The 12970-nt window shown below is 36.6% G+C and overlaps 1 long non-coding RNA gene across 1 annotated transcript in view; it reads left to right on the plus strand.

The window, feature by feature from the left end:
- LOC119871789 overlaps nucleotides 1–12970 on the plus strand; it is a 55140-nt gene that overhangs the window by 29022 nt on the left and 13148 nt on the right. The window lies entirely within an intron of this gene.

A 12970-nucleotide genomic window follows, 5' to 3' on the forward strand; every position in this document is an offset into this window, starting at 1 on the left:
GAAAAGACAGCCACATAAATTAAATGGATATTAGGTCACAAAAGCAAACCTCAATACATTTCCTATATTGGTACAGATAATGTTTTCTGATCATTGTGCAATGAAACTAAAACTTAATTACCTGACTATTACGAAGTCCCTTGAGGGCGAACAGAAATACACAAAATTGCAAACTGTTTAAGGGTGCCTGCATGGCTCAGATGGTTAAACCTATGATCCTGGTTTCAGTTCAGATCATGACCTTTCACTTGTGGGATCAAGCCCCATGTCCGGCTCTGTGCTCATTGCGGAGTCTGCTTCAGATTCTCTCTCCCTGTCCCTCTCCCTCTCATTCTCTTTCTCTCTCAAATAAAGAAATAAAATCTTTCAAAAAATTGCAAACTATCTAGAAGAGGAATATGAAAATGCAACATTTTATAATTTATGGGATATATGTACAGCTAAAGCAGAAAAATAACTCACAACCTTAAATACTGTATCAATAAACAAAACAATGAAAATATATGTATTAAGCACTTAATATGTCAGGAAAATAAGCATAATAAATTAAATAAGAATAGAGGGTAGAGATTAATAAAGTTAAAATTAAAAATTATTGAACTGGAAAACACATTAGCAGAATGAATACTGAAACTCCTTAGTGCATTCTTTGCAAAACTGATACAATAATCAACTCCTATCTATTCTGATTAAGAAAAAAAGGGAGGGCAAACAAACACAAAAATTAAGAAAGAAAGGGTAAATAGAAATAGAGGAAATAAAAAAACTGCAAAATAAACTACTTTGTTCCAGCTCTATTGAAATGAATTAAGAAGCCTGAATGAAATAGACAATTTTTGAGGAAAATACAATTTAATAAAACAAATGCTGAAACATCTAGAAAATACAGTCTAATTCCACAGGACAAATAGAGAAAGTTGTCAAAGAGTTACAAAAATTCCCAGACCCAAATGGTTTCACAGAAGAATTTGTCCTAAGAACAAATAGTTCTTATACTATTTAAACTGATCCAAAGCCTAGAAAAAGAAGAAAGACTCCAAAATTATTTTTATGAGATGAGCATAACATTGATGCCAAAATCTGGCAGGATTGCATACAAAATAGGAAGCTACAGACCAACCTTATTATGAAAGTCAATAAAAAAAATCCTAAATAAAATTTTAGATATTTCAGTAGCAGAAAAAAAAACAGTGACTCATCATTAACTCATTTATCTAAGGAGGATTTAGTTCATGGCTGCATGGATGGTTCAACATTAGGAAATCTAACATAATTTATTTATTAACAGAGTGAGGAGAAAAATCATTTGATCATCTCCACAATGGATATTTGTTAAAATTTATCATATAATCTTGATTAAACTCACCTTATAAAATAGGACTTGATAGAGCCAATACTAAGTTTGGATTTCTTTCTCTCTCTCTCAAGCTAGAACTAAAGCCTTGTTGGTTCTATTTCATTTACTTCTATTTCTAGCAATGTATGAAGCTCATCAAACTGCCTGCCCTCTTTGGACAAAATTCACAGAGACATTACATTTGTCAAATTTCTTTCCTGGCCCTTAGTATCATGCTGTATTAGGGAAATGTAACATTTTTGCCATCTTGTTCATTTTTATTTATTTATTTAAATATTTTTATTTATTTATTTGATGGAGAGAGAGCACAAGCAGGAGGAGGGGCAGAGAGAGAGGGAAAAGCAAGCCCGCCCCCCCCCCCCCCCCCCCCCGCCAAGCAGGGAGCCCAATCAATGCAGGGCTCTATCCCAGGACCTGAGTTGAAGGCCGATGCTTGACAGACTGAGCCACCAAGGCACTTCTTGTTCATTTTTATTTATGTTCTTTTTATTTTCTAGCTATCCAAGTTTTGGACAAAAATTCTGGGCCTCCTAATTGTAAGAGCAAAAAATACAGCATATTTTCCCTAGCTGAGGACCAAAGGGCTGTCTGTAACATTAAATTTCCTTGTTTTCTTAACTGTGCAAATATAGCTCCCTAGCACATATAAAGATCTTTTATTCCTCTTTGGAAAAGGAAAGAGATATGGCAGAGAAACTTCCTAGGAGTGAACTGAACACCTTTCCATGAGACTCCCATTTGTCTTCAGCCTCTTAGAAGGTAGAAATAGTGAGTATTCTCTTGACTATCATCTTTTTTCTTTCTTTTTTAAAAATTTTTTTATTTATTTATGATAGTCACACACAGAGAGAGAAAGAGAGAGAGAGAAAGGCAGAGACATAGGCAGAGGGGGAAGCAGGCTCCATGCACCAGGAGCCCGACGTGGGATTCGATCCCAGGTCTCCAGGATCGTGCCCTGGGCCAAAGGCAGGTGCTAAACCCCTGCGCCACCCAGGGATCCCTTGACTATCATCTTTTACAGAGGAATAATGTATTTCAGAGTTAAAGAATCTGCCGAAACTTACCAGAATGTGGCAGATCCTATTTTTTTAAATTGAAGTTTAACAGACGTATAACATTATTTTCAGATATACAACATGATTCAAGATTTGTATATATTGTGAAATGACCACCACAATGTCTCATTAACATCTGTCACCATATATAGTTAGAAATTTTCTTCTCATAATGAGAACTTTTTATTTAAAGATTTCACTTATTTATTTGAGAGATAGATATATACAGAGAGAGCACACACAGAGGGAGAGAGAGGGGGAAGCAGACTCCCTGCTGAGCAGAGAGCCTGACTTGGGGGCTCAGTTCCAGGATCCTGGGATCATGACCTGAACCAAAGGCAGATGTCTTAACCGACTGAGCCACCCAGGCACCCTTCTTATAATGAAAACTTTTAGGATGAACTCTTTCAGTAACTTTCAAATATGCAATACAATATTATTACTATTTTTTAAGATTTTATTTATTTATTTATGAGAGACAGACAGAGAGAGAGAGAGAGAGAGAGAGAGGGAGAAGCAGAGAGAGACACAGTCAGAGGGAGAAACAGCCTCCATTCCATGCAGGGACCCGACGTGGGACTCCAGGATCATGCCCTGGGCTGAAGGCAGTGCTAAACTGCTGAGCCACCCGGGCTGCCCTGCAATACAATATTATTAATTACAATCATGATGTTGTACATTACATCTTCATGGCTTATTTATTTTGTAAATGGAAGTTTGTACCTTTTGGCTCCCTTTACCCATTTCACCCACCTCCCACCCTTGCCTCTGGCAACCACTAATATGTTGTATCTATGAGTTTGTTTTCATTTTTGCTATATACAGACATATAAGTATGGTCATACACTATTTGTCTCTGTCTCACTTATTTAACATAATGCCCTCAGGATCTATCCATGTTGTCAGAAATGGCAAGATATCATTCTTCCTTTTGGCTGAATAATATTCCATTTTATAAATATTTTACATGTTATATATACATATATATATACAAATAATTTGTTTTTGTGTGTATATACATAACTACATCATCTGTTGATGGACACTTTAGATTGCTTCCATATCTTGGCTATTGTAAATAATGCTGCAATGAACATTGGGGTGCATATATATTTTTAAGTAAGTGTTTTTGTCTTCTTTTTTTTGTGTGTGTGTGTGTTTGTTTTCTTTGGATGAATAACCATAAGTGAAATTGCTGGATCATATGATAGTTCTATTTTTAATTTTTTGAGGAACCTCAATACTGTTTTCTACAGTGGCTGCATCAATTTACATTCCCAGCAACAGCGCACAAGTGTTCTGTCTTCTCCATATCCTTGCCAGCACTTGTTAGCTCATCTTTTTGATAGTAGCCGTTCTAACAGGCGTGAGGTGATGTTTCACCATGGTTTTGATTTGTATTTCCCTCATGATTAGTGATGTTGAGTATTTTTCATGTATCTGTTGGCTTTCTATATGTCTTCTTTGGAAAATGTCTATCAGAACCTCTGCCCTCTTGTCAGTCTGATAGTTTTTTTTTTGTTGTTGTTGTTACTGAGTTGTAGGAGTTCTTTATGTATTTTAGATATTGACCCTTTATCAGATATATAATTTGCTAATATTTTCTGCCATTCAGCAGGCCTTCCTTTCATTTTGTTGATCAGTTACTTTGCTGTGCAGAAGCTTTTAAGTTTGATGTAACCCCACTTGTTCATTTTTGCTTTTGTTGCCCTTGCTTTTAAAGTTGACTTCCAAAACTCATCACCAAGACTGATGTCAAGGAGCTTACTGCCTATGTTTTCTTCTAGGAGTTTATGGTTTCAAGCCAATCATATATTTTTGAGTTAATTTTTATATATGAGGTAAGACATGGTCTAGTTGAATTCTTTTGCATGTTGCTGTCCAGTTTCCCCCAACATCATTTGTTGAAGATAGTGTCCTTTCTCCATTGCATATTATTGGCTTCTTTGTTGTAAATTAGTTGAACATATATGCGTGGGCTTATCTGGGCTCTCTATTCTGTTCCACTGATCTCTGTGTCTGCTTTTATTTTATTTTTTAATTTATGTTTATTTTTTTAAAGATTTTATTTATTTATTCATGAGAGACATGCAGAGAGAGGCAGAGACAAAGGCAGAGGGAGAAGCAGGCTCCATGCAGGGAGCCCAATGGGGGACTCCATCCCAGGACTGCAGGATCACGCCCTGAGCCAAAGGCTGATGCTCAGCCTGCCTGCTGAGCCACCCAGGCATCCATGTGTCTGCTTTTAATCTAATACCGTACTGTTTTGATTAATATAGCTTTGTAATATCATTTAAATTCACAGAGCATGAGGCCTCTGGCTTATTTATCTTTCTCAAGATTGCTTTGGCTATTTGGGATCTTTTGTGGTGACATACAACTTTTATAATCATTTGTCCTCGTTCTGTGAAAAATACCATTTGAATTTCAGCAGGGAATGCATTAAACCTTTAGATAGATTTGGGAGTGAAGTGAATATTTTAACTATATTAATTCTTCTAATCCATAAGCATGGAATATCTATTTATTTGTGTCTTCTTCAATTTCTTTTGTCATTGCCTCATAGTTTTCAGTGTACAGGTCTTTAACCTCTTCGATGAGTTTATTTCTAGGCCTTTTATTCTTTAATTCCATTGTAAATGGCATTGATTTCTTAATTTCTCTTTCTGATAGTTTGTTATTAGTGAATAGAAAGGTGCTCGCTTCGGCAGCATATATACTAAAAAAAGGGAATAGAAAGGCAATGAATTCTGTATATTATGTATCCTACACATTTAAAGAATTCATTTATTGATTTTTATAGTTTTTTTGTGGAGGGTTTTCCATAAATAGTATTTTAAATAAATTTTTATTTATTCTTTTTAGAGGGACTGAGAGAGAAAGAAAGAGCATGGGGGGTGAGGGGCCGAGGGAGAGGAAGAGAGAGAATCATAAGCAGGCTCCATGCAGTGCAAAGCTAAAGTCAGGGCTTGATCTCATGACCCTGAGGTCATGATCGGAGCTAAAATCAAGAGTTGAACATTTAACTGACTGAGCGACCAAGGCACCCCCATATAGTATTATGTCACCTGCAAATAGTGACAGTTTCACTTCTTCCTTTCCAATCTGAATGCCTTTCATTTCTTTTTCTTGCCTGATTGATCTGGCTAGGACTTCCAATTCTATGTTGAATAAAACTGGTGAGTGTGGGCATCCTTTTCCTCTTCCGGATCTTAGAGGAAGAGCTTCCAGCTTTTCACCATTGAGTATGGTGTTAGTTGCGGGTTTGTCATATATGTTCCTTATTATGTTGAGATACATTCCCTCTATACCTACTGAAAGTTTTAATCATAAATGCATGTTGTATTTTGTCAAATGCTTTTCTGCATCCAAGGAGATAATCATGGTTTTGGCAGATCCTATTTTTAAACCCCACTTTATTTGGCTCTAACTCCACTGCTTTTTTGGTACTAATATGCATTGCTTTCTAGGAAGGAATGGAAAGAAATAGGAATATGAAATATAGAAATAAGAGAGGAGAAGAGAAAGTGACAATCTGGAGAAATGACTGCAAATTAACATGGAAGACAGGGTAGACACAGCAGTGGTATCCTATCCTATAAGTGAGATATAGTCTGCATTGGTTTAGATTCCAAAATGGTCACTTGCATATACCCTTTAAAAGTTTGTGTCCAGAACCAGATGAAAAAAGCAGCTACAATGGAATATTTAACTTTGGTTTGTTTTCAACAACTCTCACAAGATTGGGGTACAGACTAACCTCATTCTAGGAATATGTCAGAATCTTCAGGGACATTATGTTTGGTTAAAAAAAGATTTATTGTCATATAATTGTATATTGAGAGTAAAACAAGTACAAATGATTTTGTAATGCAATGTAGTGATATAAAATATTCTGGTGTGACTACACAAAAGATAGAATTTATCTTCTTGACACCATTTATTTCAGAGAAGAGCAAATGAGGGTATTCTTTCAAGGTGTATCCTTACGATCTGTAAAATTTAAACTTTCATCAAGTGGTTTTAAGATAATTTAAATGCTGTTTTAGAGGAATGAATTTAGATCTTATATTGGTAAGCATTTAAAACTAGAGAATAACACTAATTTTTATATCTATAGCACTTTCTAAAAACATCAGTTATATAACTGTTAATTCATCAAATCTTTCATTTACTCAACGACTATTTTTTTGTACTCCTATTTATAGTCTATGTATTGGGGATGAGCAATAAACAAAATAACAACAAAAAGTACTTGGAGGTAACAGTCTACTAGAATATTTTGTTTATATTTGTGTGTATTATTTATAGTGTGACTGCTATGTCTTATCCATTCTTTCCTCATCACACAATATAGTAAGTGCCCAGTTAAGTTTTGCAAATTAAATATACTCAACCTGTTTAAATTTTTCTCTAAAGAACATCTTTTTAAGAAGTTTATGTGTTTTAATAATGAGTTGATATTTTTACACAGGGAGTTATGTAAAATCCATGACTATATGTTTAGGGGCCTAAAAATATGTAAAATATAAATTTTAGGCAAAATTCTTTTTTATCTTGTTTAAACAACATCACTGAGTCACCAGCACAACCTGGTGGCTGTTTGGCTGAACTTGCCTGGTTTAATGTTTACAATTTCTCTTGTGAGTTGTCTCCATTCTTGTATTGATGTGGCTTTTCTTTCTTTTTTTTTATTTACTTATTTTTATATTTAAAAATGACATAAGAATTTTATAACTACCGTTATTCAAATTACACAACTTTTTGTTAAACAAATGTAGGTATTTCAAAATACCACATGTACTGGTCCTCTCGTAACAATGTGGCTGGAAGATTTGTCCCTCCTCAAAGTTAATTAATTTTTAGAGGTTAAGAAAAATGTCATGCACTGTTTAATTATAATCCTATTCCCCACAGGAACTTAACATTTTGTGAATTAAAAGCAATTTTTGTTTTACTTACTGGTAACATTTAAAAAAGTTTGTGGGCTTTCTAGGTGATTGAGGCCCATTTAACAGTTTGGGAAAAATATTTTTGTCAGATCCATGATACCTATAATCTGACATGCTGGAGGTGGTCATTCCCTCAAGTGACCACAGCTAAAACTGTCTGGGGAGAAGCTGAATGATTACCAGAAGTGTCTTCAAAGCTATTTCATAGATGGGGTGGTTGCACTAGAATACCTCTAATTCTAAGATTTAAAAACCATTAATGGTACATTAAAATACATAATTTTCAACTGCTTGCACTTACCCTAACTAATGTAGGAATTCAACTCTTATGAAATTTGCTCAAGAATTTCTGGGAGTCTTCAGAAGGATCTTGCTGTGCTCAGGAACCACATCTCCCTGGCAGCACACTACTCTCTCCTGCCACCACCTTCTCCCCTAATCAGAGGATATATTGCTCTTTTTGTTCTTCTCTGAGGAAAAGAACAGCTCCTTGGACTCCTGAGTTTCTGTCACATTTGTCTGTTGCCCCTCGCGCCAGAGCTCAGAGAACAGTCCATGGGAGTAAGACACATTCCCTGAGGCTCTGTTACCAGCTCCTGACACAGAATTCTACTTCCTTCTCCCTCATTTCCCACTTCCCACACACATCTGCTGCTCTGGATGGTGGCCACTTCCATTGCCTTTTTTCTTTTTCACATATCAATGTAAGAAACATTTAAATGAGCATCTATGATGTACTGGGGATACAGCACTGAACTCTACAGATATGGTCCAGGTTCTCTTGGAGCACCCATCCCAACAAATAAATATGGACACAAAATAGGCCAACTCACCATTAATTAGTGAAGCCTACCACTTCATTAAACATTATGAATTTCCATTAGGCTTATCTGGAATCCTGTTTTTTTTTTTTTTTTTTAAGATTTTATTTATTTATCCATGAGGGACAGAGAGAGAGAGAGAGGCAGAGAGAGGCAGAGACACAGGCAGAGGGAGAAGCAGGCTCCATGCAGAGAGCCCGATGTGGGACTCGATCCCGGGTCTCCAGGATCAGGCCCTGGGCTGAAGGTGGCACTAAACCGCCGAGCCACCCGGGCTGCCCTGGAATCCTGTTTAAGAAGTATTGACTTTTGGGACCCCAGGGTGGCTCAGTGGTTGAGCATCTACCTTTGCCTCAGGTCATGATCCTAGGGTCCTGGGATCAAGTCCTGCATTGGGCTCCTTGCAGGGAGCCTGCTTCTCCCTCTGCCTGTGTCTCGGCCTCTCTCTGTGTGTCTGTCATGAATAAATACATAAAATCCTAAAAAAGTATTGATTTCACTACCTAGAATAAATAACACAATCTTTACTGAGTTCCTGAATGTTTAGTGAACTCAGAAACTGAACGTTTTGCAGCCTTGGCCTTCCTTTTTTCCTTTATGCCCAAGATTGTACGAAGCTTTGGTTGCTATAAAGCTGGTATAAGTTTCAATCAAATGAATGCTTCCTGGAAAGGAACAATGTGGATGCTTTTGGGAATGGAGAGAATTGGAGAAATGCTCAGGTGCAGAATAAGTAAAAATGGTATCTGAATACAGAAATTGTATTAAGGGGGTTGGGAAGAAGGGTGGATTTTGGCTGTGTTGGGCATGAATGGCCCATACATCCAAAGAGAATGGACACAAAGAGATTAGGGATATTTGATCAATTTTTTTTTGGTTCTAAATATTGAACCTAAGTTGCTTGAGTGTAACTTTATTTTTATCCATCTAAATTGATGTGGGACAAAATAAGCCTTTAACACATTTATTTCTACTGGACCCATTTGAATCTTGGGAATCTCTGTTACATTGGGTGGCTCTATTGGTGGGGGGAATTCATTCAGATAGGAACATAACAGACATAGGATGCTCCATAAAAAAAGGTATTAAGGATACATCAACACTTAAGAGAGCTGTTCTAGTATGTAGAACATTAATAGCACTGAAAATGCTCATCTCAAATTAAATTCAAGATAATAATAGAATCAACCTAAACAGGTGATATCTTAAGATTTCAGTTTTAAGAAGAATATAATTTTGGGACGCCTGGGTGGCTCAGCAGTTGAGCGTCTCTGCTTTTGGCTCAGAGCATGATCCTGAGATCCTGGATGAGTTCCGCCCTGGGCTCCCTATGGGGAGCCTGCTTCTCCCTCTACCTATGTCTCTGCCTCTCTCTCTCTTTCTCTCTCTCTGTCTTTCATGAATAAATAAATAAATCTTTAAAAAAAGTATATAATTTAAAAAATTCCTTTAAATGTTTTTATGTTTCAGAGATAAAAGCCTATATTCTTTAACTTTTTTAAAAAATTAAGCTTTCAATTTCTATTGTAGAAATTAGTTATAAAAATTTTAAAAACAATGCAGAGAAATCCCTTGTATCTTTTATTCAGTGTCCCCCAAAGGTAACATTTTAAGACTAGTATAATATCACAACCAGGATATTGATAGTGACATAATCCATTGGTTTTGTTCAGATTTTCCCAGTTTCACTTTTACTCGTGTGTGTGTGTGTTTAGTTCTATACAGTTTCATCACGTGTGTAGGCTAGTGCATTCACTTACCACAGTCAAGATACAGAACCACTAATCTGCTCTCTATCACTAAAATTCTTTCATTTTATATAAATGGAATGATACAGTCCATAAAATTTTTTGAGATTGGCTTTTCACTCAGTAAAATATCCTTGAAGTTAATCTAGGTTGCTGCATGTATCTATAGTTCATTCCTTTTTTGCTGATGCATAGTATCCCATGATATGGACAGATAAACACAGTTTAATTGTTCACCTATTGGAAGACACCTGGGTTGTTTCCAATTTTGGGCTATTACAAATAGGGCTGCTATGAACATTTGTGTACAGTTTTTGTCTGAGAATAAATCTTCATTGCTCTGAGATATATGCTCAAGAGTTTAACTGCGGAGTAACTGCAAACGGTAACAAACTTTTTCTAGAGTGATTGTAACATTTCATATTCCCACCAGCAATTTATGAGTGATTCAGTTTTTCTTATTTTTAAAAAAATATTTTATTTATTTATTCATGAGAGACAAAGAGAGAGAGAGAGAGAGAGAGAGAGAGAGAGAGAGAGAGAGGCAGAGACACAGGCAGAGGGAGAAGCAGACTCCATGCAGGGAGCCTGATGTGGGACTTGATCAGGGTCTGGGCTCCAGGACCCCGGGTCTTTAGGATCAGGGCCTGGGCTGAAGGCAGCATTAAACTGCTGAGCTACCCGGGCTGTTCAGTTTTTCTATATCATTGCCAGCATTTGGTGGTGTCACTATTTTTTATTTTAGCCGTTCTGAGAGATTTGTAGTGTTGTTTCATTGTGGTTTTAATTGTGTTTCCCTAATGACATAGAATACCTTTTCATGTGATTATTTGTCACCTGCAGGCCCTTTTTAGTAAAATGTTTAAGTCTTTTTCTAACTTTTTTTTTTTTTTAACTGTTGAGTCCTGAGAGTTGTTTATATATTCTTGATACTACTTCTCTGTCAGATAAATGCTTGCAAATATTTTCCCCTCTGTGGCTTCTTTTTTTAGCCTCTTAATATGGTCTTTGACAGAAATAAAACATTTAATTTTGGTGAGGTTAAATTTACAAGTTTTTCCTTTTATGGATCATCTCTTTGGTGTTAAGTCTCAAACATCTATGTCTAGCCCTAGATTCTGAAAATTTTCTCAAAATCTGTGTTCTTTCAACCAACTATACAAGCTTAACATTTAAAAAAAAGATTTTATTTATTCATGAGAGACACAGAGAGAGGCAGAGACACAGGCAGAGGGAGAAGCAGGCTCCCCGCAGGGAGCCCAATGGGAGACTTCATCCCCGGACTCTGCGATCACATGCTGAGCTGAAGGCAGATGCTCAACTGCTGAGCCACTCAGGCATCCCACAAGCTTAACATTATTAGATTTTTGTCTTGACCTTCAACTTTGTCTATCCTACTTAGGAGAGAAAGTTTTAGAAACTGGGGCTAGAAGATCAAAATTTTCTTCCAGGAAGATATTCTTGGTGACCTTAGCTAAGAGTTTTACTCTACTTCTTCAATGGTTGTGAGGAGACTCTAGGAGGCAGGGTAAATCCCACCACAAACTCCATAGTGCAAGCATTCATTATCACTGCTTTCATAGTGAAATCATTCATCTGGTGGTTTTCTTTGCTGGAAGAAGAAGAATCTTTGCAGGATTAATTGTAATCCTGATGATACTTAGCAAAGATCTGGTAAACAAATTTTCTCTCCATTAAAAAGGAACAAAGGAACAGTATTAAAACTACAATGAGATATCACCTCACACCAGTCAGAATGGCTAAAATTAACAACACAGGAAACAACAGATGCTGGCAAGTATGCAGAGAAAAGGGAACCCTCTTTGGGTATTTATCCAAAGGATACAAAAATAGTGATATGAAGAGGCACATGCATCCCAACATTTATAGCAGCATTATCAACAATAACCAAATTATGTAAACAGCCCAAATGTCTACCAACTGATCAATGGATAAAGAAGAGGTAGTATATATAGTCAAGGGAGTATTACTCAGTCACAGAAAAGAATAAAATCTTGCCATTTGCAACAATGTGGATGGAGCTAGAGAGTATTATGCTAAGTGAAAAAAGTCAGAGAAAGACAAATACCATATGTTTTACTCATATGTGGAATTTAAGAAACAAAACAGATAAACAGAGGGGGAAAAGAGAGGCAAACCAGGAAATAGATTCTTAACTATAGGAAACAAACAGTGTTGCTGGAGGGGAGGTGGGTGTGGGTTGGGCTAAATGGGCAATAGGGATTAAGGAAAGCACTTGTGATGAGCACTGTGCCTTCAAAAGGTGTTGTGCAAAAGTGATGAGTCACTAAATTCTATACCCGAAAATGATATTACAGTGTATGTTAATTAATTGGAATTTAAATAAAAAATTGGAGAAAGAAAGAAAAGGAGCAGTATCAGTCACAGATGAAAAAGGGTCATTTTCCTCTGAGTGAATCCAAATGCACAGCTGCACACATTACTCCTTTTCTTTACATATTGTTCTGTTTGATGTTTTATCACAAAACTCAGGGAAATAGGACATTTTCTTACCAGGTCACAGCCACCATTCTATATCACAGTACGAGTGAGTTCCATGAATATAGGGAACTCAGTTTTGTTCTCTGTTTTATCCCAAGTGCAGCAAATACTATGATGGGTGTTCAGAAAAATCTGTGGAATGACTGAATGAACGAATCAAAAGGATAAACACGAACTATTTCTTTAGGCAACTTAGGAAAGTCTTCACTACAATAGAGATCAGAGCAGTGAATTCACTTAACTCTATTTCTGAATAATAGAGTGAGGGAGAGCACAGGAGTTTCTCAGGCTGGTTACCTTAGAGAGGAAGGAGTCTGTCTATGTTTTCCCAGTTATATACAGTCTCAAGTCCTGAGGTTTGTGTTCTACTGGTTTATCCATATTTGTTTCTGAGCTGAAAATAACTGAGATGGACAATATGGATACCTATGTCCATCCCTCGGGGGCATTAGCCTGAAGTCCTCAGCTCAGTATTTTGTGGGCATATGCATCCTCTTCGACCTGCTACAATGTC

The sequence above is a fragment of the Canis lupus genome, chromosome 5 (genome assembly GCF_011100685.1).
Source record: "Canis lupus familiaris isolate Mischka breed German Shepherd chromosome 5, alternate assembly UU_Cfam_GSD_1.0, whole genome shotgun sequence".
In the NCBI taxonomy this organism is placed as follows: domain Eukaryota; kingdom Metazoa; phylum Chordata; class Mammalia; order Carnivora; family Canidae; genus Canis; species Canis lupus.